This window comes from Theropithecus gelada, chromosome X (assembly GCF_003255815.1).
Source record: "Theropithecus gelada isolate Dixy chromosome X, Tgel_1.0, whole genome shotgun sequence".
Classification (NCBI taxonomy): Eukaryota; Metazoa; Chordata; class Mammalia; order Primates; family Cercopithecidae; genus Theropithecus; species Theropithecus gelada.
In genome coordinates this window covers 121,677,659-121,703,060 of record NC_037689.1, presented here as the reverse complement: position 1 = coordinate 121,703,060, position 25,402 = coordinate 121,677,659, and the positions used below count along the sequence as shown (strand labels likewise).

The window sequence follows — 25,402 nt, the reverse complement described above, 5'->3', positions numbered from 1 at the left end:
AAAACGTGAAAAGACTAGACTGGCCTAGCCTCCCAGCCTACATCTTTCTCCTGTGCTGAATGCTTCCTGCCCTCAAACACTGGACTCCAAGTTCTTCAGTTTTGGGACTCAGACTGGCTCTCCTTGCTCCTCAGCTTGCAGACGACCTATTGTGGGACCTTGTGATTGTTTGAGTTAATACTTAATAAACTCTCCTTTATATCTATCCTATTAGTTCTGTCACTCTAGAGAACCCAGACTAATACAGATTTTGGTACAAGGAGTGGTTCTAGAGGAACAGAATATTAAGGATGGAGTTCTTTCATTGGTTTGGGTGTTTCTGGAGTTGGCTGCTTGATATGCTTAGACCCAATGCTAAGGACTCCACTTCTAGTAGTATGGAGAACACTGATAGTTGTTGGTGTGAACTGTTTAGAGAGTTATGCAAAACAAATGCATTTGACACTCCTAATTCACTGCTTGTGAGAGACAAGGAGTTAGTGACTCTATACATAATACCTTTGACCACATTTGGAGAACCAAGGAACATAATGAAGCTGGTTGGTTGCTCCTAAGTTCAGTGGACAAAGTGATGAAAGAAAATAATGAACTCGGGGATTCTAACTCCCGGCTTCAGAAGCAGATACTGAGCCTCAAATCTGCTAAGATTGCCCTGAGTGAGAGTCTTATCTCCTGTAGAGAAAGAACTGAAAGTGTAGAAAAACAGACACAAATTCTTATCATGTGAGTAGCTGACCTGCAATGAAAACTGCATGCACAGCCTTGCCAGGTGTCTACTGTTAGAGTGAGGGCATTGATTGGAAAAGAATTACACCCTGAAACTTGGAATGGGGACATGTGGGAGGACTCTGATGAAGTTGGAGACACTGAGTTTGTAAACTCTGATGAACCCTTTTTGCCCAAAGGAACAGCTTCCCATTCCCAGTAGTGGCAACATCCCCCCCCCCCGAATTCATGCTGCTATCAGCCTTTCCACCTTTGTCTGAGGAGATAAACCCTGCGCTGCCTGAGGCAACAGTGATGGCCTCCCCTGAGGCAATTGCCAGGCAAGATAATGTTGATTCTCCTCAGGAGCCACCCCCAATACCCCTATTTGCTTCTGGACCTATAACTAGACTAAAGTCCTGGCGGACCCCTAGAGGTGAGGTTGAGAGTATGACCCATGAGGAGGCACATTAGACTTGAGCCAGGAGTTTGAGACCAGCTTGGCCAACACGGCAAAACTCCATCTCTACTAAAACTACAAAAAATTAGCCAGGTGTGGTGGTGTATGTCTGTAATCCCAGCTACTCAGGAGGCTGATGCGTGAGAATCACTTGAATCCAGGAGGCAGAGATTGCAGTGAGCCAAGATCATGCGATTGCATTCCAGAGAGAGACTCTGTCTTAACTTTTTTTTAAAAAAAGAGAGAGACAGAGACTTACCCGGCTTATTTGGTATATTAAAATCATACAAGGACCATTGTCAAATAGAAAATGGTATTTAACTTTCCTTGGGTTATATTCATATACATATGTTATTAGTATGTGTTCAAAGTTATATGATTCCTATAATTCTGATATGCCTCGGTATATGCTATCAGTAATAATTATGACTGCTGTATTAAATTATTATGTGCCACAAAGATGACCAGATTTCCTTGTTGACTGCATCTTTAACTGTGGCTGTACTAAGACTTGTCATCCACAGACAATTGTCATCTTATTTTGATCCTTTTCAAAAGGCAGTTTATCTATAGGACTCTGACAAGTGTTTATTTTGTTTTTTGTTTTTTGTTTTTTTGAGATGGAGTCTTTGCTCTTGTTGCCCAGGCTGGAGTTCAATGGCACGATCTCAGCTCCTTGCAACTTCCACCTCCTGGGTTCAAGCAATTCTCCTGCTTCAGCCTCCCAAGTAGCTGAGGCCACAACTATACCTGGATAATTTTTGTATTTTTAGTAGAGATAAGGTTTCAGCATGTTGGTCAGGCTGGTCTCAGACTCCTGACCTCAGATGACCCACTCACCTTGGCCTCCCAAAGTGCTGGAATTACAGGTGTGAGCCACTACACCTGGCCTTGACAAGTGTTCTTGAATGTAAGTCTTTGGAAAGTATTCATGAGTATTTTTAACTTTTAGCAATATAGTTATTTGCATAATTGCAATAAAAATCTGTTTTCTTTTGTAACAGGACAAAATTGGAGATACTGGTTATATTACCAAGGCTTTGACTGGAATGATATGCTTTCAGATATAAACAGATTGCTTTAAGGAATCAAAGTTGACTTATAGAGCTGGTAATAGTCCCTTGGGAAAACTGGCCTAGTACCTTGTGTATACAGTCCCTGTACACGGTTCCTGACCTGTGGTAAGTAAAGAATGTCACTTTCTGACAGGCCCAGGAGCCCCTAGTTATCTTGAGACTGAGAGGAGAGGAATTCAACTAATTAATACAAATATTTGCAGGCACAGATAAATCCATGGCTGAGCTCGAGGATTTTAAAAGTCCAAGCTGAGATTCCTTATGAAAAAGCAGTTCCAGTAAGCCAATTTTATTAAAAGTGCCTACATGTCAAATAATTATTATTGTTGCCCTTTATGCAAACAACCAGGCAAAGTATAATAAGACTAAAACTTATTTTGCAAATAAATTTTTCCAATTATGATTTGTCTTTAGTAAAAATGGGGGCTGGAGAGAGAAAAACTATGTTTCAAAAAATACTATAAGATCAGGTGGTGGCTCATTCCTGTAATTCCAGCACGTTGAGAGGCTGAGGCAGGTGGATCACTTGAGGTCAGCAGTTTGAGACCAGCCTGGCTAACATGGTGAAATCCTGTCTCTACTAAAAATACAAAAAAAATTAACCAGGTGTGGTGGCTTGTGCCTGTAATCTCAGCTACTTGGGAGACTGAGGCAGGAGAATCACTTGAACCCCAGGAAGCGAAGGTTGCAGTGAACCAAGATTATGCCGCTGCACTCCAGCCTGGGCGACAGAGTGAGACCCTGTCTCAAAAACACAAAAGAAAAAAAAAAAACACTATAGTACACCTGTTAGATTCTAGTCTTGTCTGTTTTTAGTTGTTGTTGTTTTTATTATTTTCACAATTTGAACTAAATCCTGAAGTCTCTCTGAGCTACAAGTCTCCAAACTCATGCTTTCCAATTTTTCTTCCATTTTTCTGACTTGGACTCAATGAAATTGCTACTACCTTCTTCCTGAGGCCCTGCAAGCTGAAGCTTATTCCTTGTAATACAGGCAAGAAAAAATGTGTCAGATTGACACTGCCTTCTTCCTATATAACTAAAGATGCTTTGAGACCGACATCTGGATAAATTGTGACCAACACTAACCTTTGTTTTTCTTCTGTTTCCATAGAAATGTCTCATATTAAAAATCTGTTTGCCTTCATCACATATAGAGCCCCAGCCCATCTGCAATACTACCTCCTGAAATAGGACAGAGCTGTTTAACTGAACTGATCTATTCTCTGAACTAAAAACTGACTAAAAAAGATATGGCATGGTATATTTAAATTTACTCTTTCCTGTTCATCCCAATTTGTCTACCAACAACCTCTAACACAAATCTTTCTCAACTAGTGACCCTGTGTCTGACTGGTTCTCAGAGCTATTCACCTGGATCCCTTAGGGCTTTAGATAAATTCTACAAGGACTTCTGAAGCTAGGACTTTCACTCGTTATATTAGGACTCATTATCTTATAGTTTGCTGTCAACCTCCAACCAGGCTGTGAATACATCCAGAGAGCTACAAAGCAGTTTCACTACGCTTACACTGGAGCCAATCCTATCCCAACAACACCCCCTGTCAGCAGAAAGAAGTTAGAGCAGTTGTTGGCCTTTTCCCATCTCCGTAGCTCACACCTAAGAATAAGGTGTGGTGAAACCCAAAATAGGGGATTGAAACCACCTTTGCAAAAATTATAACAGTTAGAAAATTGTAACAGTAAAAGAGATCTGACCAAACCAACTACATATTGCCTTTAACTGCCAAACTCCCTGGCCATGGGCCAAGCTAACTTTGGGAGATATTTAGTTTATAGTTTAAATGATAATAGCCATTCCCAAAACTAAACTACCTTTGTAAAACTAATGAAAGGGCCACCCAGTTAAGAGGATGAGGGGGGCCTGAATTCTGCTAAGACATAGGCATAAAAGATTACCAGACATTATTCTAGAGGTCATAAGATTTGCAACTTCCTCAATTACTCTAGTAAATAACATCACTATAGTATAACCTAAGATTGAGATGTGTTTTCAGGCTTTTGCATTTCTGATAATCAGATGACTCCATCCAGACCCACTACCCCAACCTGTGGCCTTCATCCAGAAGTGGACTCAGCACGGGAGGACCGTTCTCCACACCCCTATATTTCCATCTGCAACCAATCAGCTGCACCCATTCCCTAGCCTCCTGCCTGCCAAACTATCCCTGAAAGACCCTGGTCTCTGAAGTTTGGAGGAGGCTGATTTAAGTAATAATAAAACTCTGGTATCCTGTTTAGCTGACTCTACATGTATTAAACTCTTTCTCTGTTGCAATTCCCCTGTCTTGATAAATTGGCTCTATCTGGGAAGCAGGCAAGAATAACTCATTGGGCAGTTACAGTATTCCCCAGTGCCTGTAACAGTGCTGACCACATAGCAGGTGTACAATAAATATTTCCTAAATGGTGGCCGGGCGCGGTGGCTCAAGCCTGTAATCCTAGCACTTTGGGAGGCCGAGACGGGCGGATCACGAGGTCAGGAGATCGAGACCATCCTGGCTAACACGGTGAAACCCCGTCTCTACTAAAAAATACAAAAAACTAGCCGGGCGAGGTGGCTGGCGCCTGTAGTCCCAGCTACTCAGGAGGCTGAGGCAGGAGAATAGCGTAAACCCGGGAGGCGGAGCTTGCAGTGAGCTGAGATCCGGCCACTGCACTCCAGTCTGGGCGACAGAGCGAGACTCCGTCTCAAAAAAAAAAAAAAAAATATTTCCTAAATGAATGGATTAGTGAGTTCTGCTGGTTTCTTATATGGGCTATTGCCTGGGTGGGATCACAATGGTCCAGGATCTGCCTCACGAAACAGTTCAGTCAGTGTACCAAGATTTACTTGTCTCTGTGGAGCTACCACACACTTACTCAAACTGGCAGGAAGTTCTTTTGTAGTGGAGTAGCTGCTGAGGGGAGTAATTTGAACAAACTATTATTTACTTAAATTTTTAAAAACTGCCATCTTCTTCATTGTAGAGAAGATACAAAAAATTCTCTTGGAGCATATTTATTCAGTGCAAAGGTTTTGAGAGTTTCTCTTGTTCAACGGAGAGGTGTATAAGTAGTTATTGCCCTGAGTAAATTGGTAACAGGAGGATCTTTCAGGTCTTCACTAAGTCCATCCCTCTAGTATGCAGATCTGGGAAGAAAGCTGTAGAGCATAGGGTCTTCTGTGGTGAAGATAAATGAAAAGAATGAGAAGCGAACCTCTCCCTTCAGATTCCAAGCTAAGGAAACCTGTCAACTTGAACTCAACCACAAAAGTCCTTACCAAGGCAGGGACCTGGAAGAGAAAGCAGATCCCAGAAAAAATTACCAAGAAAATAAAAAGAGATAACCCAATAGGTGAGCCGACACTTGAATCATTGTGGAAAATGGGAACCAGTAGTTCTGGGTTAATGAGCTGATGAACCTCAAAACTGATCCTGCATGGTTCCTCCTGAAGGTAAACCATGCCCTGGTCCTGTAACTTTGTGAGATGCTTGGACCATTTGTCTTAAAGCACTCATATGTGGTTGGTGCTGGAATCTGCCAACACCCACGACAATGACGGGAACAGGGGGTATAACACTGACTTTAGCATTTTGGGTACCATCCACTGAGGCAACACTGCTGTATGAACTCAGACAATTTTTAGAACTTTATCTAGAGAGCTTAGGCCAATGGCTAAACAAACCTCTAGAGAATTCAATACATTTCAGCCCTAATCAAGTGGTTTCTGGTAGCAATATTATCCAGGATCAAAGGTTCCCATTTCAGCACAAGGAGATGAGTAAGTGAGATGCTTTAACACACAATGCCCACCCCCAACCTCAGGTTAGTAAACACTTTGGAGTCAGAGGCATACAAAGGGGAACATATGGGACTTGAAGAGAAAAGACAGGTTTTACACTAATTTATCCAGGTACTTTATAATTGGGAGTGGGCTAGCTTATTATTCATAACTGAATCAAAGTCCAATCATACTATAATCAAAGTAGCTCTATTACTTTTTCAAAATAAAAATTTCTTACGGTTGTCTCTTGATTGTAAAAATGCTTCATGGATATGGTAGAAACTTTAAACAATATAGAAATGTATTAAGAAACTAAAAATCACTTCTGAATCCCACCACACAGAAGTGACCACTGTTAACGTTTTGGTAAACATATTTCCAAAAATCTTTCCTTGTATACCGTCACACACCCCCACCCCCAACCCCACAACCCCCTTGTATACAACAACACTCCTTCCCACCCCCACACACTCTTTGCCTTTCAGTGACTGGTACACATCACCATGTTTAACCAATACTTAGTGATCCACTAAATGGATGTATCATAACTTATTTAACCAATCCTCTATCAATAGACATGCAAGATATCACCAATATTTTGACATTATAGATAGCACTGCAATAAACAACTACTTATATCATTTTTTGCATTTTTAAAATTTTTGTGTATTTATTTACCTTTATTTTATCTGTTCTCACAATCTGTTTATTTATTTATTCATTTACTTTTAGAGAGACAGGGTCTCACTCTGTCATCTTGTTATAAATAAAGTTTTGGTGCCACAAAAGAAATAGCACTCAAATACAAAATTTTCTTTTTAATTCTTAGCAAGGCAAGTTACTCCTGTAGAAGGGTGCACCCTTACAGACGGAGCAATGGTGAGTGCACACCCGGACAAGGGAAGGAAAGGGGTTCTTATCCCTGACCCACGTGGGCCCTGCTGCTGTGTCATTCCCCTATTGGCTAGGGTTAGACTGCACAGGCTAAACTAACTCCAATTGACTAACTTAAAGAGAGTGACGGGGTGAGTGGTTTGGTGGCAAAAATGGTTGTGGCAGAGCAGGAAATCAGAATGAGTCAGGGTGGAGAATGAGTCAGGGTGGAGCAGGTAATTGGAATGAGTCAAGGTGGAGCAGGTAATCGGAATGAGTCAGGGTGGAGCAGGTAATCAAAAAACGTTGCTTTATGAGGAAGTTAAGTTTAAAAGTAGAAGGCAAGAATTAAACATACTGAAATATTGATTCTCTGAAGAGAAATTTAGAACTCATATCTAATAATCTAGGCTGGAGTGCAGTGGTGCAATCATAGCTCAGTCTAACCTTGAACTCCTAGGCTCAAGAAATCCTCCCACCTCAGCCTGCTGAGTAGCTACGACTACAGGTGCATGCTAACCTGCCTAGCTAATTTTTTTTAAATTATGTTTATTTATGTTGCCCAGGATGGGTGGTTTGCTGCACCCATCAACCCATCATCTACATTAGGTATTTCTCCTAATGCTATTCCTCCCCTAGCCCCCAACTCCCCAACAGGCCCCAGTGTGTGATGTTCCCCTCCCTGTGGCCATGTGTTATCATTGTTCAACTCCCACTAATGAGTGAGAACATGCAGTGTTTGGTTTTCTGTTCCTGTGTTAGTTTGCTGAGAATGATGGTTTCCAGCTTCACTCATGTTTCTGCAAAGGACATGAACTCATCCTTTTTCATGGCTGCATAGTATTTCATGGTGTATATGTGCCACATTTTCTTTATTCAGTCTGTCATTGGTGGGCATTTGGGTTGGTTCCAAGTTATTATTCCACACAATAAACATATGTGTGCATGTATCTTTATAGTAGATTGATTTATAATCTTTTGGGTATATACCTAGTAATGGGATTGCTGGGTCAAATGGTATTTCTGGTTCTAGATCCTTGAAGAACTGCCACACTGTCTTCCACAATGGTTAAACTAATTTACACTCCCACCAACAGTGTAAAAGCGTTCCTATTTCTCCACATCCTTGCCTACATCTGTTGTTTCCTGACTTTTTAATGATCACCGCTCTAATTGGTGTGAGATGGTATCTCATTGTGGGTTTGATTTGCATTTCTCTAATGAGCAGTGTTGATGAAATTTTTTTCATATGTCTGTTGGCCACATAAATGTCTTATTTTGAGAAGTGTCTGTTCATATCCTTTGTCCACTTTTTGATGGAGTTGTTTTTTTCTTGTAAATTTGCTTAAGTTCCTTGTAGATTCCGGATATTAGCCCTTTGTCAGATGGATAGATTGCAAAAATTTTCTCCCATTCTGTAGGTTGCCTGTTCACTCTGATGATAGTTTCTTTTGCTGTGCCAAAGTTCTTTAGTTTAATTGGATCCTATTTGTCAATTTTGAAAGCCTCTGCTTTTTGATGCTCACTTGTGGTTTTGTGTATTGGCTTCACGGTACCAAACAGGGATAGACCCCATTATGGGGGACCAGTTTTTCTGGTAACAACCCTTCTTATTCCCTCTTCCAGGAGGTTTGTTGGCAGGCCTGAAATCTCCAACCCTCTAATTACTTGGTCTTTGTGGTGTACATCTACATCCTGTGGCTACCTAGGGGCTCCATTTTAAGTCACCTCGTTAGCATAAACTCAGGTGTGATTGAAAGGGCTTGTTATGAATAACAAAAGACATTCCTATAATTCAGGAAATTTTTAAAAGAGCTCTGTGTCAGGAACCTGGGACAAACACCAAATATATTATTATACCACAATGATAATGAGCTCTGAATTGAATTTGTAATAAATAGCCTACCAAATGAAAGATGGATTCACAGCCAAATTCTACCAGATGTTCAGAAAACAGCTGGTACCATTTCTACTGAAACTATTCCAAAACATTGAAGAGGAGGGGCTTTCCATAACTCATTCTATGAGGCCAGCAGCATCCTGATACCTAAACCTGGCAGAGACACAGCAATAAAAGAAAACTTCAGGCCAATATCATTGATGAACGTCGATGCAAAAATCCTCAACAAAATACAGGCAAACTGAATCCAGCAGCACATCAAAAAGCTTATTCACCACAATCAAGTAGGCTTTATCCCAGTGAGGCAGGAAAATAGGGTCTGGAGGCAGGGAACATAAGACCGATTCACACTTCAACTATGACAGGAAATACCCTCTCCATAGGGTGTAGGCCAAATAACTTTGAAACTTTACTTCATCTTCTTCATTTACATAGGCAATACCCCAAGTAGAGGGTATTTAAACTCACAAAAACTCTGTAACAGGGCCTTTGAGCCTCTATGCTCAGGCCCGCTCCCACACTGTGGAGTGTACTTTCATTTTCAATAAATCCCTTCATCCCTTCCTTGCTTTGTGTGTGCATGTTATCCAATTCTTTCTTTAAGACACCAAGAACCTGGACCCCCTCCACTGTTAATATATTTTGGTAAGCCAGCCAGGAGGAAGAGGTAAGCCTGAATTGTTGAATATAAAATGCTCCAGGAATAAATACTCAGTGCCATGAAGTAAAACCACCACTCAGGCAAAAATTTAATTCTCTCAGCAAGGCAATTTACTTCTGCAGAAAGGTACCATTTGCGTCAATCAAGATCACAAGAGCACAGAGAACAAAGGAGACCAGGGGGGGTTTATCCTTAATGCAGTCCCTCTCTCTGTGTCACTCCTCCATGGGCCGCGGTCGGACCACACAATCTGAGCTGACCCAATTGGCTACTTGTACATATTTTCCTAAATATAGAAGGGGAGGGGGACATAAGGTACAGAGGTGGAGCATGTGAGATGTGCAGTTTCGGGGGAACAATGGGTGCAGGTAACCAAGGGAACAGATGTGAATTATTGATTAGAACTGATGGGAAGAGGCTGTTTACAGTAACTAGGGGGCAAGGAAGAACAAGAAAGTTGAGTTTGAGAACAAAGGATAAGGAAGTTAACAGGCTAAACCCTTTGAAGAGAAACTCAGAAAGATTTATTGTATCTTACAATTCCTCCCTTTTAATTTTCTTATGATTCCTTCTCTTCAAACTTTTTTAACATGTCTTGGCTTTGCCATTCGATTTGATCTTCTAAAAGGAAGAGCTTACTTGAATAAGGCGGAGGAGAACTAAGGGAGGCTTTAGTAAGTGCTGTTTGTACAATCCTTTGTATTAACCCACGGATGCATGGTATAACACAACACCCAACGAGAATGAGTACGCCTATTATGACTGCAAGGGAAATAAGAATTGAGACCATAATTCCTTTCCATTTACCGAATCACTTTCCTAGCCATCCTGAAATGGGGTCATCGACTCCAGAATTTATAGTTAATTCATTGCATAAAGTGGTAAGTCCTTGCAAGGCCTTTGTTATGCTCCCATCGGGGACAGTGTTGCTTGGGATGAAGGTACAACATTGGGTTTTAATCATAACACAAACTCCACCTTTTTTGGCTAATAACATGTCTAGAGCTATTCTGTTTTCCCAAGCCATTTGACTAGTAGGCCCTAATTGGTCAGCTATTCCTTTGATAGCATCCCTGGTGTAATTAATAAACTGCTGCTGATTATAATAGATGTAATTTATGCAAGCTACATTTTTATTAATAGTTACCCATGGAAATATGGATTCAAATCCTGCAACTATTTCGTCTTGGGCCTTGAACCTGTCAGGCACTCCCCCTGGGACTCCAGTGGCATCTCTGTAAACTTGAGAGTAAAAAGACCCATAAGGGGCTCCTCTTATTTTTCAGTGTTATGGTTTTTCTTTTTCTGGTTGATGAAATACCAGGGTGAAAGGGATAGCCAATTGGACAAGAGTACAAGTGCTGCTCCAGTTACTCGATAGAGTGTCCAGTACAGGTCCACCACAATACCACTATACATCTGCTCGAGGATGACTAACGGCAGACTGATGGGTAAGCTCTTGGAAGGACTTAAGCTCACTGCATCCCGTTAAGCCTCCAAGGAACGCCAAATTCTCCCCGTGAGAAATACGAGGTGAAATTGATGTTGGAAGACGGAAGCTGGATGGCCCTTGGGGGCTGACCCTTAGGGTGTTGGACTTTGGGATATAGCAGAGAGAGAGCTTGGCATGATTTGTTGCCCCAGGCTGTGGAATCCTGGAAAACAGCTACCATACAGCCCATGCCTGGTCGATTGAAGAACCATCCTAGTGGAAAGGGGACAATCTGGGCCTCTGGTCTGCCATGCGCACAAGCATAACAATTGCTTTTGTTTAACATGCGGATGGAATATTGAATCCATTCCAACCAGGCATTTACATCTTGATATCCTGTTTCAATTGTTAGGGTTTGTCTTAAATCTTTTACTTCTACAATATTTACTTTGGCATTGTTGTTAGGTAGGGTAGAAGGTTCAGATGGAGAAGAAGAAGGGGAATCAATAAAGCATATTTTAAGGAAGCCTATATGGTCATATCCATTGGCCTCTGCTCCTAAGAAATACAAGCATTCTAAAGGAGGTGCATGGTTGGTGGGGGTAGCGACATTAATAGAGATAGTTACTGGGTTACAATAGTCAAGTTGACAATTAGAGGGTGTGGTTCCTTTGGTAAGGTGAAGGTAAGATTTTAGGTCAGCACAGCCTTCTGGGAAGGTCCTGCCATGTTCTCTGGTAGTTAGGATGACATCTGCCCATTGAGAACATATCTCCCAACTTGGGGTGCATTGGTACCCCTGCCACGAGCAAGGCGCGGGCTCAGTGACTTCTTTGAAGGGGCAGAGGTATTTTTCTAAAGTAGAGACATATCTTTGCCAGTATTCGTCCTTTTGGCAAGGCATGACAAGGCATGCATCAAAGGTAATGATTTGGGGTGTGTCTGACCTAGTTACATTGCTAACAAGGTCAGCAATAGAATGAGGAAAGAAGAAAGGGTAATAGAATACACAAAAGAGTGTTAAACTTTTCTTAACCTTAGTTTGAGGGGGGTTTTCCGCGACTTCGGGATGGCGGTGCTTTCTTGACTTGGGTATGATGGGTCCATCTTTTCTTGCTGTTTGGACTGCAGTTTCAGTGGTTAGAAGCACTATGCCAGCTCCTCAGGCTCGTGTTGAGGTACTGAAAACTCTAGGGGTGGTGCCTGTACTGGAAAATTGTGAGTTCTAGGGGAAGAGAAAGTGGAAGATAAACCAAGTATGTACGAATGTTGACAGTGGATTGCTTTGAGAGGTAGTTTGGATTCTTACTAGAGTAATAGGAAGACAGAAGACATTTGATTTATGGCAACCAAGTCTCTAGACTTGTTTGGCTAAGGGTATAGATTCCTATATACGTATAAACTTTGTGCTACACATGGCTTGGGGTCTTTAATGGGTCCTCTAATGTATGTGGGATAGGACTTCCTTCATTAGAGGTTTGAATAACATTTCTCTGAGTTCCCTTTAGTGCCTACAGGAGAAATGGCAGCTGGTCCAGCTTACCTGATTTGCTAGGTTATTTTCTTGACTCTTGAAAGACAGGCTTTTTGGTGCCTGGGGACATGGACAATAGCTAATTTTTTTCTTTTCTGGTAACTGAAGGTTATTTAACACTTGGGTGATTAACTCCTCATAAACAAGACTTTGACTTTTACTATTAAGTCAGTCTGACATTTTCTAAATGTATGAGCCACCATAAAGGTGTATTTAGAATTAGTATAGATGGTTCTTTCCAGGTCCTGCAGGTACCTTAAAGCTTGACTAAGTGCAAACAGCTTACAAATTTGGCGAGACTAATTATTAGACAAAATTTTGTGTGTGTGTGACTTTATTTCTCTACGAACTTCTCTATGAATTACTGAACAGCCGTTGGGTCCTTTTTCCCTTAATCACTTTTGAAAGGGATTTCTCTTAAGTTTGGCCAGACATTTGTATGGTAATCAGTTAAATCTAAACATGTGTGCTTTCTTTTTAGATTTGGATCTCTCATTAATAAACTTGTTAGGTGAAGTGAATTATCAATAGTTAATATTAAACCATCCTTTTTAATAGAATAGCCTCATACTTACACACTTTTAATACTTTTCTGGTGGTACATTTTAATATAAGTGACCTTAAAGAATCGAAGTTCTTTTCTGGTGGATATTTTCACTTTTAACACTGGCCTGACCATAATAAATGCTAGTGGATATATCAGCTGAAAGATTATCTACTACTTGCTCAGGAGACTTAGCTGCGGGGATGCCTAGCTGCTTGGAGCCATGGCTGAAGCCCTGTATTACTCGGCCTCGGCAAAAGTAAGGCAAATGTCCTATAAGGCAGTCTGCCTGGAGCACAGGCTGCGGCCCAGTCTGTGTGTCCTGCAGAGCCGCCGTCAATACGGTGCCAGGACCCTGGACCAGCTGAGGGGCAGGAGCACGGGCTTTGCCTGCTGCAGGGGCGCACTATGGGCGGGACAACACCGACTACATGTTGCGGCGGATCCTTGATGTTGCTAGCCCAGCAAAAGACACCTGGCGAATTAGGAGTTTGGAGTTCTTTCAGGGAGGGGGACTTAGGCTGGGGAAGAACAGACTTATGGGGCGATGCCTGAGGGTAAGGGTTGGGTGTATTACGTGGGGGATGGTCTAGGCGATCCTGCTTGCTGTTCTTTTTGCTAGGATCCGCTGAGCCCTTTCCTTCACTGTCTTTTTCATTCAAGATGGTTCTATCTTAATGGGGTGCGTGTGCACCTAATTTTCCTCCAAAGATTAGTTTTTGACTTGCTCCTTTCAATCCTTGGAGGAGGAGAAGGCACAAGTCCTTGCCACCAACATAGGGCATAATCTATTTCCTTTCGGGAGGCAGGTCTTCTACTAGCAACATTTTCTATTAGAAGCTCACAAATCCATTCCTCATTCGACCCAAATTCTGGCCAGAAAACTAAAGGTTCAAGGATTGGTTCTTGAGTCCAGATGGACTCATTTGTTGCTTTTTCCTCTGTTTAGTCTTTTCACTATCTTTCCAATGTTTTAACATGAGACCTAGGGGACTATCGGGGGGATATCTTTGTTGCTAACTTTATCTTTTTTGCTTATAATATTTCCCATACTGGGTCCTGGCTAGGCTCAATCCCTCTTATTATGAATCTCTTGCCTAGCGGGAGCTTGCTGTAGCTCAACCCCTCATATTAGGTATCTCTTGCCTATTTGGGGGGTTCCTTGTGGCGCAACCCCTCATATTAGGGGGTCTTTTGCGTACTCTTCGCTGGAAGCTTTGCTAAGGTTCAATTCGCCTATCCTTTAGCTCCACCTGCTGGAAGTTCCCCGCACCCTTCTTTCGCTTCGTCGGCTCTGGCTGCTTCCCTCGCGGGAATGTTTCAGGTTCCTCTTAGCAGTGATGGCGGGTCAGTATAAACCCCTGACGGGGCCCCCGAAGGGCCACCCTAAGCCATATGAGATGACCACGGAACCTCACATTGGACTCACTCACTCCGCAGAGCAGTAGTGCTTGTTACCATTCACACACTTTCAACCTCCAGAATGCCCTGACCCCCCGCCCACTGAGACCACCAAAGAAGTACTTTGTCAACCCTATGATGTTTCCTACATTGGTCTGTGCTCAGAGTTTACCTGGTCGCCACGGTATTTCAAGCCTTTCTTCCCCGCGTTGCTGAGAATCTGGGTTTATTCGTCACAATGGGTGGATCTTGATCTCCCGTCCCTGAGGCCACTGCAACAGGGCAGTGGGACGCGTCTCCCTTGGGTAGGGTGACCGAAGACCCCTTCCCGAAGGAGAATGGGGATCCCGGATGAGCCCCCAGAATTGTTGGATATAAAATGCTCCAGGAATAAATGCTCAGTGCGACGAAGTAAAACCATCACTCGGGCAAAAGTTTAATTCTCTCAGCAAGGCAATTTACTTCTGCAGGAGGGTGCCACTTGCGTCGATCAAGATCACAAGAGCACAGAGAACAAAGGAGACCAGGGGGTTTTTATCCCTAAGGCAGTCCCTATCTCTGTGTCACTCCTCCATGGACTGGGGTCAGACCGCACAATCTGAGCTGACCCAAATGACTGCTTGTACATATTTTCCTAAATATAGAAGGGGAGGGGGACATAAGGTGCAGAAGTGGAGCATGTGAGATGTGCAGTTCCTGGGGAACAATGGGTACAGGTAACCAAGGGAACAGATATGAGTTATTGATTAGAGCTGACGGGAAGAGGGTAGGCTCTTTATGGTAACTAGGGGCAAGGAAGAACAAGAAAGTTGAGTTTCAGAACAAAGGATAAGGAAGTTAACAGGCTAAACCCTTTGAAGAGAAACTCAGAAAGTTTTGTTGTATCTTACAAAAGTTTAGGATTTTTTCTTCTCCTTTCTCCTTTTCCTTTCTGCTCCACACAGGGGAATCTCTTTCTCTCTCTCTTTTCCTTTCCAACCCAGGACCCTTGATGGGTAGCACCTAAACATGGTAGCAACTGCAGGTTTCTGGTCATAGTCGGTGAAACTAAGGGGTTTCCATGTGAAGAAGCCTAACTGCCACCAGTTGGTTAGCTTAAGGAATCTGGGTCTTTTTCATTTTTCCTTTTCCTCTCTTTCTTTTTCAGTTTTTCAGCGGCTGTTTCCTAATAGCTCCTTGAAAATTGAGGGCAAATTGACTGGGGTCACTGCCCAGTATTGCCTGAAGGCCAAGGAATGAATGGGAATAATTGCCCTGCCCCAAAGGGCGAATGATTTTTTAAAAAATCTTTTCCACCCGTGGTCCCTGATCCCTATGTGCAGGGCAGCTTGGAGCAAACTCACACATGTTTCAGATGACTTAAACCTTTTTTTATGCTAAATTCTTCCCTTCCACTATTCAACTGGCTAAAGACAAAGGAAACCCACGCAGCCTCCAGTTCCTATCATTAAAGTTCATGGAACGGGAAGCATGAGAAAGCGTGGCCTTATTGAATTATAAAGATGCTAAAAGTTGGGGATTACACCCAGGTTCCAAAGGAAAGCACACAGCAGGCTCTGGAGGGAATGCATGCGAAGTGGCACCAGTGCCCACCTAAGGCCAGAGACATCTGAAACTCTAAGATTGAACCCCACAGCAGGATGCTCTGGGGGATACTCCAGACCTCAAACTCCAAAGAGGATGCTCTCCACAGAGGTTCTGAGGTGTAGTAATAAGCCCTCCATAGAATTTTTTCTCGCAGTTGCAGTGCTGCTTGGCCCCAAAATTGTTTAGAATCTGAAGTTTACTGTCTAATGGGAAAGTGGGATGGCATTGCATGTATCCAGGCCTTTGTGCTGCTGTTCTAAGCAGGGGGCATGGTTAACGTGTGATGCCCTCATTTGGTACTGTTTGGCTCAGTGTTCCTTGGAGTCTGGGGAGGTTTCGTTTTTGAAAATCAAACTGCCATGGAGACTGCTTTACCCAAAATTTTGGTTCACAGCCTTCCTTGGATTATCTATTGGGGCAAAGTAAAACTGGCAAGCTTGCTACCTCATGGCTAAGGTTCCAAGCTATTGGATCTTTGTTTGTGTGTGTATACATGACTAGATGTGTTCGTGTGTACACTTATTGTTATATGTTTTGTCTACCAAATTAGCTTATAAGTAAAAGAGCATTCATAAATTAAGCAAATAAGTCTATTTTCAAGTCAATTTTCAAGTTCACGTGACCTAAGTATAACTTTACTAAAAAAGCTAGCTTTAAAGTTATTGGTGGAATAAAAATAGCAAGGCCTTCAGAACTGTCAGCATACATTTTATCTGAATGTTATGTTAGTCTTTGTTAGATATTTTAAAATGTCAGTGTTAATTCAAGCTGGGAGCTGTTTGTGGGGAGCCTGCCTCCCCTTCTATTCAAAGTCTCACTGAGATAAATGCATATCTGATTGTTTCCTTTGGAAAGGCTAATCAGAAACTCAAAAGAATGCAACCCTTTGTCTCCCACCTGTGATCTGAAAGCCCCCAAGCCCCCTCCTTGCCTCGAGTTGTCCCACCTTTCTGTACCAAACCAATGTTCATTTTATATATGTTGCTTGATGTCGCATGTCTCCCTTGTTAAAAGTAAAAATTAACTACAGTGAATGAGATACATGTTTTAGGTAAACTTTTTGTGTAAATTAAAATCTTAAAGTTATTTTTGATGTTCATTTAATATCTGGGTCATTTCCAATTAAGAAAGGTTTGTGATATGGGGAAATGTGTTTCTAAAATTGTGGAATTGTTCTTATCTATAAATGCCCATTTCTGACAGTTCAGAATTTCTTGCTTTTTAGGGTTTCACTAAAGTTTTAGGTTACTAAGGATAACATTCTAGTTAACACGTAATTCGGTATACAAAATGTGCCAGAAAGGGTTATGTTATTAGTGAAAAAAGGAATAATTTTTGTCTAATTCAGAAGTTATCTAAAAGTTAGTTCAAATTACAGATTTGAAAAGGTTATTTATGAAACAACGTAGTAAGGAACCATTAAGTAGGGGAGAAAGATGTGGAAAAAGTTTAAATAAAATATTCTTTAAAACCTCATAAAGAATTGGAAACATTTGGCTAATTAACATTTTCATAGTTAAAGCTCTTAGTCTTGATTAAAGTAAAAAAGCATTGGCAGTTTGGCAATTTGTTTTAATATAGTTAACCATGAAGCTGGATTTAGTGTGAAGCCAAATTTCACATACATGCTTACATTGCTTCACACTATGTTTACTGTTTTTCTTAGAGGGTGCTGGAGTACTGACTGGTCATGTGCCTAAAGTGGATTTCCTGATTGCTCAGAATGTATAATGATATTGATGAACTTAAGGATATTTAATTGTGTTTCAGGAATAAAATATTCATTATATGGGGTCTGGGGGGGCCCTAGGTAAAACTGTAGCCTTCTTGGTAAATTGAGTAGGAAAATTTAGGGTTGATTTTTGTTTATTTGTTTTTGCTTCTAGTTTTCATTTGTTTGCTATTTATTTTCCTCTGGCTTTGCTTGCGTATCCATATACACAAAACCATGCTAGTGGAAGCCTTTTATTTGGTTCTGTGAATAGTTATTTTGTTTCCATTGCATTTCTAGCAAGTTATCATCCGTTCTATTTATCCGGAATTCCTAAGCCACCTTTGTCGGGCTGCAGGAATTATTGGAGCACGCCAGCTTTTTATCCAACTAACTTTTTGGATTTTAGGCTTCCTGACACTTTACGCTTATTGAGTATATGCTTTCAAATAGAATTTGAGTCATATTTCTCTTTCTGCCTAGTTTCTCCAAAATTTGTAAACTATCTATGAATATTCTTAATTCATAGCAACGTGTTTGTTTGCATGCAGTCAAGCAGGTTCACTAGGGTCGCTCAGGGAGAGAAAACCCAGAAACCTGGCCTGCCAGCAAAAGGGTAAGAATTTCTTCCCTGTCAGTCTCTGGCCTCTTTCTCTCTGTGCAAACTGGTTAATCTCCTCTGTGAAGTTTTAAATTAATTGGTTTAATAATAATAAGAGCTTAAATCAAATATTTTGTCAGAAAAGTAGAAAGTGTAATGTCTTTTAGTTCATGTGACTTTAGCAATCTTTGAAAAATAAAGATGGTTTTCAAGATTCTTGGTAAAATATAAATGTCTTCAAAATGTAAACATGTGGTCTGAATTATGTTCGAATATTAGGTTTGCTAAATGCTTTAAGATCATAAACTGCTTCTTTGGCTTTTGAAAATTGTTTAACTTGTCGGCTTTCCAGCTAGGTAAGACCTGGGGACATGTGAAGTTAGCCATGCACCTAGCTATGCTGGAAATAGTCAAACCTTATCAGAACATAACTTACCGGGTCTTACATTATAATTCGCTATTATAACATGCAATTAAGACTACTAGAAACAGTCTTACATGAGAGGTGTGTAAGAACAGTAGAATGTGTGGGTTTGTTTTTTTTTTTAAGTTATAAAAGGTTTTTGCTTCTTTAAAATTTCTGAGTCATCATTTTGGCAAAATAAATAATTTATGGTAATCTGGAATTCCAAAATCAAACTTCAGTTTCAAAATTGTCTTTCCTAATGCCTGGCTTTCTGGATGAATCATAGGGCCCCTGAAAACATCCAGAAAAGAGGTAAACAGGATTATTTGACATGTTTAGATACACGGGATTGCCAAAATGATGTTCAGTCTTCTTTAGGCTATATTTTTGTGAATAATACTAATATATATTCCTAAATTGTATGGGATTTCTAAAATTCTAATGTCTAAGTATATGCTATAAATTATAATTATGGTTATTATGTTAAGTTATTGTAAACCACAAAAATAACCAAATTTTCTTGTCAGTGCTATGCGCCTAATTTGGAAAAACAACTGGTATCCAAGAGGATATAAGTCTAATGTTAATTAAGCGTGGAGACTCATGGAGAACGAGGATGGCCACCTTGTCCACCCTGAGTTCTTAAAGCTTTTATTAGAAAAGTTCTGCATTCCATGACTCATCATGGAAAAGATATAATGATCCAAACTGAACACATTGGTGTAGTGACTTACAAATTACTAAAATAGTTTATAACCAATACTTGATCCCATATTCCTGGGAAAACAATTAAAGCTTCAGATATAGCTGGTCACCTGGAGGGTCATTTAAACATTGTATAAAGGGATTTCTTTCCATTGTTATTTTCAATGCATGTTTTCCCATGCAAGAAAACATGGGAAAGAAAAGCTTTCCCATGCAAGAGGCTGATGTTATAACAGTAGATTATTATGCTACAGTGTATTTTCACTAGGTAAAGAAAGCTTTTCATGGTTTGGATCTTCTGAGAACATCGGAGAAAGACTCACTTTGCCATTTACACTACAACAAAACTTCAGGACCTTAGGTTTTGGGTTCATGGTCTCGCAACTGAGAAGGGTCCCTCCACATTTTTGGAACTGTGCACCCACTGGAACCCTTGAGGTAAAGCTAACCAGGGAAATTTCTCCCAAGAAGAAGATGGCATCTTTGATGTGAACAGCTTTTCCCAAGTTCACAGATTAAGACTTCTACTGTCATGAAACTCTTATCTTTCAATGTTTTTTCTTGCTTATGCCTCTATGAACAATAGAAGTGGAAAGGGGATCTGTTGTGTGCACTTATGGGGTATACTTTTATTTGTGAAGGAGTTTGCAGCCAGCCTTATAAATGGATAACCTTATACTTTGATAGATAAAGTCCCATTGTAGGTAAGAAACTTTAATGGTACATGCGTTGCCTCATAATCGGTCAAAAACAAAACATCGGTTCACTCCTCTTAACCCACATCATGGGTTAAAAAGAACATTGCCAGAAAGCCTTCACTCTTCTAAAAGTACATCATTTGTTAGGTCCTTTCTCCATGGTTTAAAATAAAAGAAGCAATGATTAGAAATGTATCCTTCATGATAGGTTCTATAGCAAATTCTACTGTAAAGGCTACAGTTACACAACAGACTTTAGATTCTCTTGTGAAAGTTATGCTAAATAATAGAATTAGTTAAACAGAAAAGTACCTGTGCAGCTGCTGGCACTTGTGGCCTATGGAGAAATACATCAAACGAAGATTATAGAAATTCATTGGTAGAGGATTGATGAAAAAATTGCTTAGCCAAGTGAGTAAACTCTTTATCTAGCTCATTCTTTGATCTATTTAATTTTAGGAGGTTTGTTTTATGGGAACCTTGAGTAAGGAGAATACTCCAAACTCTTGGTATTTTCCTCACAATAATCATAATAATAGTCTCTCTCATGCGTTGTATTCTCGCAAAGATTTTAAATGCTTGCATGCAGCCATTTCTAGAATGTCGTATGGTGTCTCTGCAACTGGAATGACAAGAGCTAAAAGAAATGTGCAACCATGAGGACACTGTAACCTATAAATGACGTGCTGAGACTGGAAATCCAAAATGATGTCAACTGAGAGTGGTGCTAAGGCCCTAAGTTTTCGTCACATGCTCACCTAAGTGAGAACCTGACCAAGAAGGGAAAATGTTTTTAAACAAAATTCTGAGAGCCCATTGTTTTGAATTAAGTTCATACACTAGGCCCCCCAACAAATCAAACCAAACCAAAATGGAGTCACTCGTGCTAAGGTTTGTGCTAAGGAAACACATAGATTCTAGAACAGACCAGGTTTTGTTTTTTCTCCTGCAAATCTCTATAACAAATATTTCTGACAGCATAGGTATCCACCCCCTGAAGTTCCCATTAAATATTTTAACCTAATTCATTTCCTCTCACCTAGAGACCATCAAGCTTCAGATGAGGTGAAGACACCACCCCTGGTCATCAAGAAGCTGCCCTGCCTCAACTAGATACAGCAGGGCAAGTTCTATGATCCCCAATAGGTAGGGACTACGCTCCAAGCCAGCATGAAGCAGTTACAGAAAAAAGACCATTAGTCCCTCTTCCTCCCATAAAGATTTATGGGGATCATATCTCTCCGGGGGAGATGAGGCAGGAAAATAGATAGGGTCTGGAGGCAGGGAACATAAGGCAGGTTCACACTTCAGTTATAACAGGAAATATCCTCTCCGTAGGGTATATGCTGTAAATGACTTTGTAACTTCACTTCATGCTCTTCATTTACATAGGGCATTCCCCAAGTAGAGGGCATTTAAACTCATAAAAACTCTGTAACAGGGTCTTTAAGCCCCTATGCTCAGGTCTGCTCCCACATTGTGGAGTGTAATTTCATTTTCAATAAATCTCTTCATCCCTTCTTTGCCTTATTTGTGCATTTTGTCCAATTCTTTGTTCAAGATGCCAAGAACCTGGACACCCGCCACCATTAACACCAGGGATGCAAAGTTGGTTCAACATATACAAATCAATAAATGTGATTCATCACATAAACAGAACTAAAGACAAAAACCACACGATTACCTCAATAGATGCAGAAAAGGCTTTTGATAAAATTCAACATTCCTTCCTGTTAAAAACTCTCAAGAAGTTGGGTATTGAAGGAACACACCTCAAAATATTATAATAATAGCCATCTATGACAAACCCATAGCCAACATCATACTTGAATGGACAAAGGCTGGAAGCGTTCCCCTTGAAAATTGGCACAAGACAAGAATGTGCTCTCTCACCACTCTTATTCAATACAGTATTGAAAGTCCTGGACAGCGCAATCAGGCAAGAAAAAGAAATAAGGGGCATTCAAATAGGAAGAGAAGAAGTAAAACTATCCCTGTTGGCAGAAAACAGGATTCTATATTGAGAAATCCCCATGGTCTTCAGCTGATAAACAACTTCAGCAAAGTTTCAAGATACAAAATCAACATACAAAAATCACTAGCATTCCTATACAGCAAAAAAAAAAAAAAAAAAACCGAGCTGAGAGCCAAATCAGGAAGGCAATCCCATTCACAATTGCCACAAAAAGAATAAAATATCTAGGAATACAGCTAACCAGGGAGGTGAAAAATCTCTACAAGGAGAATTACAAAACACTGCTGAAAGAAATCAGAGATAACACAAACAAATGGCTAAACATTCCATGGTCATGGACAGGAGGAATCAATGTCATTAAAATGGCCATATCGCCCAAAGCAATTTACAGATTCAATGCTATTCCTATCAAATTACCAACAATATTCTTCACAGAACTAGAAAAAACTATTTAAAAATTCATATGGAACAACAACAACAACAAAAGCCTGAGTAACCAAGGCAATCCTAAGAAAGAAAAAAAGCTGGAGGCATCACATTACCCGTTTTCAAACTATACTACAGGGCTACAGTAACCAAAACAACATGGTACTGGTACAGAAACAGGCACATAGACCAATGGAACAGAATAGAGAGTCAGAAATAAGGCTGCACACCTATAACCATCTGATCTTTGACAAAGCTGACAGAAACAAGAAATGGGGAAAGATTCTCTATTCAATAAATGGTGCTACCCATATGCAGGAAATTGAAGCTGGACCCCTTCCTTACACCATATACAAAAATCAAGTCCAGATGGATTAAAGACTTAAATATAAAACCTAAAACTATAAAATCCTGGAAGACAACCTAGGCAATACCATCCTGGGCACAGGAATGGACAAAGATTTCATGACAAAAATGTCAAAAGCAATTGCAACAAAAGCAAAAATTGACAAATGGGATCTAATTAAACTTAAGAGCTTCTGCACAGCAAAAGAAACTATCAACAGAGTAAACAGACAACTTACAGAATGGGGGAGAATATTTTAGAAACCATGCCTCTGACAAAGGCCTAATATCCAGCACCTATAAGGAACGTAAACAAATTTACAAGAGAAAAACAAACAACCCCATTAAAACATAGGCAAAGGACGTGAACAGACACTTTTCAAAAGAAGACATATATGCGGCCAACAAGCATATGCAAAAAAGCTCAACATCACTGATCATTAGAGAAATGCAAATCAAAATTACAATGAGATGCTATCTCACACCCCAGTCAGAATGGCTATTATTAAGAAGTCAAAAAAATAACAGATGTTGACGAGGTTGTGGAGAAAAGGGAACACTGACACACTGTTGGTGCAAGTGTAAATTAGTTCAACCATTGTGGAAAGCAGTATAGCAATTCCTCGAAGAGATATAAACAGAACTACCATTCAGCCCAGCAATCCCAATACTGGGTATACACCCAGAGGAGTATAAATCATTCTACCTTAAAGACACGTGCATGTGAATGTTTATTGCAGCACTATTCACAATAGCAAAGACATGGAATCAACCTAAATGCCCATCAATGTCAGACTGGATAAAGAAAATATGGTACTTACACACCATAGAATACTATGCAGCCATAGAAAAGAATGCAGTTGTGTCTTTTGTGGGAACATGGATGGAGCTGGAGGGTATTATCCTTAGCAAACTAATGCATTAACAGAAAACTAAATATTGCATATTGTCACTTTTATGTGAGAGCTAAATGATAAGAACTCATGAACACAAAGAAGGAACAACAGACACTGGGGTCTACTTCAGGGTGGAGGTTAGGAGGAGGGAGAAGAGCAGAAAAAATAACTATTGGGTACTAGGTTTTACACTTGGGTGATGAAATAATCTGTACAACAAACCCCTGTGAAATGAGTTTACCTATATAATAAACCTGCACATGTACTTCTGAACCTAAAATAAAAGTTTAAAATAAAGATTTTTACAGAAGCTTCCCAGGGACTGAAATTGCTAGGGGAGCTTTCAGAACTCTTGGCCTGAAGTAAGTGAGGCAATTTCCAGTGTTCTCTCCCCATTTTGTTCTACACCTCATCCTTCACTTTCACAGTCCATCCTTGGTACTCAAGGTCTTTTCTGATTTCTCATCAAAGTTAACCAGTCTTCCCAGGCATGGTGGCATGTGCCTACAGTCCCAGCTACTTGGTAAACTGAGGTGGGAAGACACCTTGAGCCCAGGAGTTCAAGGCCAGCCTGGACAACATAGTGAGATCCTATCTAGGATACTGCATTGTGCTTAGCTGGCCTTCCTTTTAATCAGCAATAGACAACCAGAAGTTTGAGGGCAACCCATCTCTTGTTCAGGATATCCCTTGTTAGAGAAAGGCTGTTCTTACTTTTTACAAAACCATAAAGAGCATTAAAACTGGAAAGTCTGCCTAGTATGTTTGCTGGTTTCTGAGGACATCATTGCTCCACCGGTTCTTCTTCCACCCAACTCTTGAGATCCTGCCTCAGCAACTTTCTCCAACATTTAATGTGGCTTCTTCCATCCAAGAGTGGTTTCCTGCAATTTTTACATCTATACTTAGGGGAAATTAGAAACAATGCACAACCTCCAACAATCATTTAATGATTCCAGTGATGTTTCACCTCTGCAGCCTCTTCTTCTCTAAAGAAAACCATGGTCCTCTCTGGCTCTTCTTATGTTTGGTCTCCTGATCAAGTTCTTTCTTTCTTTTTTCTTTTTTTCCACATCAGATGGGTAATGTGCCAAGATGCCATGACAAGGTTTGAGGGAGACACATCTCACATAAGAGCATGAAAATCCAATCATCACACTTATTAACTACAAAAGAATCTGGTCAAGTTCTTTCATCTTTTTTCAGTTATCTCCCTTTTTTCACTGCAGGTGCACTCTCCACTTAACTTGCCCACCCTAGTAATTTTAAAAGGACCCAGTTTAGATAATGGCAATGTATCAGTGTTAGTTTCTTGGTTTTGAAAATGTACCAGGATAGGCCGGGTGTAGTGGCTCATGCTTGTAATCCCAGCACTTTGGGAGGCCCAGGCTGGCAGATCACCTGAGGTCAGGAATTCAAGACCAGCCTGACCAAAATGGTTCACAAAAGGAAGAGATTTGTGTCTTCTGGGGCAGGGGTGGGGGTGGTATTAGTGAAGGCATGGGATGCTATGTGGAAGTGAAGCCAAATGAAGCAGGATGTTATAATATTCCTCTGTGTGCCCTTATGGATTAAAATCATCCCAGATACTTTCTAAGTCACATCATCTAGGACAGTTCTGGAGCAGGGGAAAAAGTAAGAGTCAGCTGTAGGGATGCATTGGAAGTTAGCTTTGG

At 40.7% G+C, this 25,402-nt stretch overlaps 1 non-coding gene across 1 annotated transcript; it reads right to left on the bottom strand.

Annotated features, from left to right (window-relative positions):
- Window positions 1-24,798: 24,798 nt before the first annotated feature.
- LOC112616766 lies at window positions 24,799-24,904 on the bottom strand. Its single transcript, XR_003117783.1, has one exon. It is a non-coding gene; the product is annotated as a small nucleolar RNA U13 (small nucleolar RNA).
- Between the last annotated feature and the right edge of the window lie 498 nt (window positions 24,905-25,402).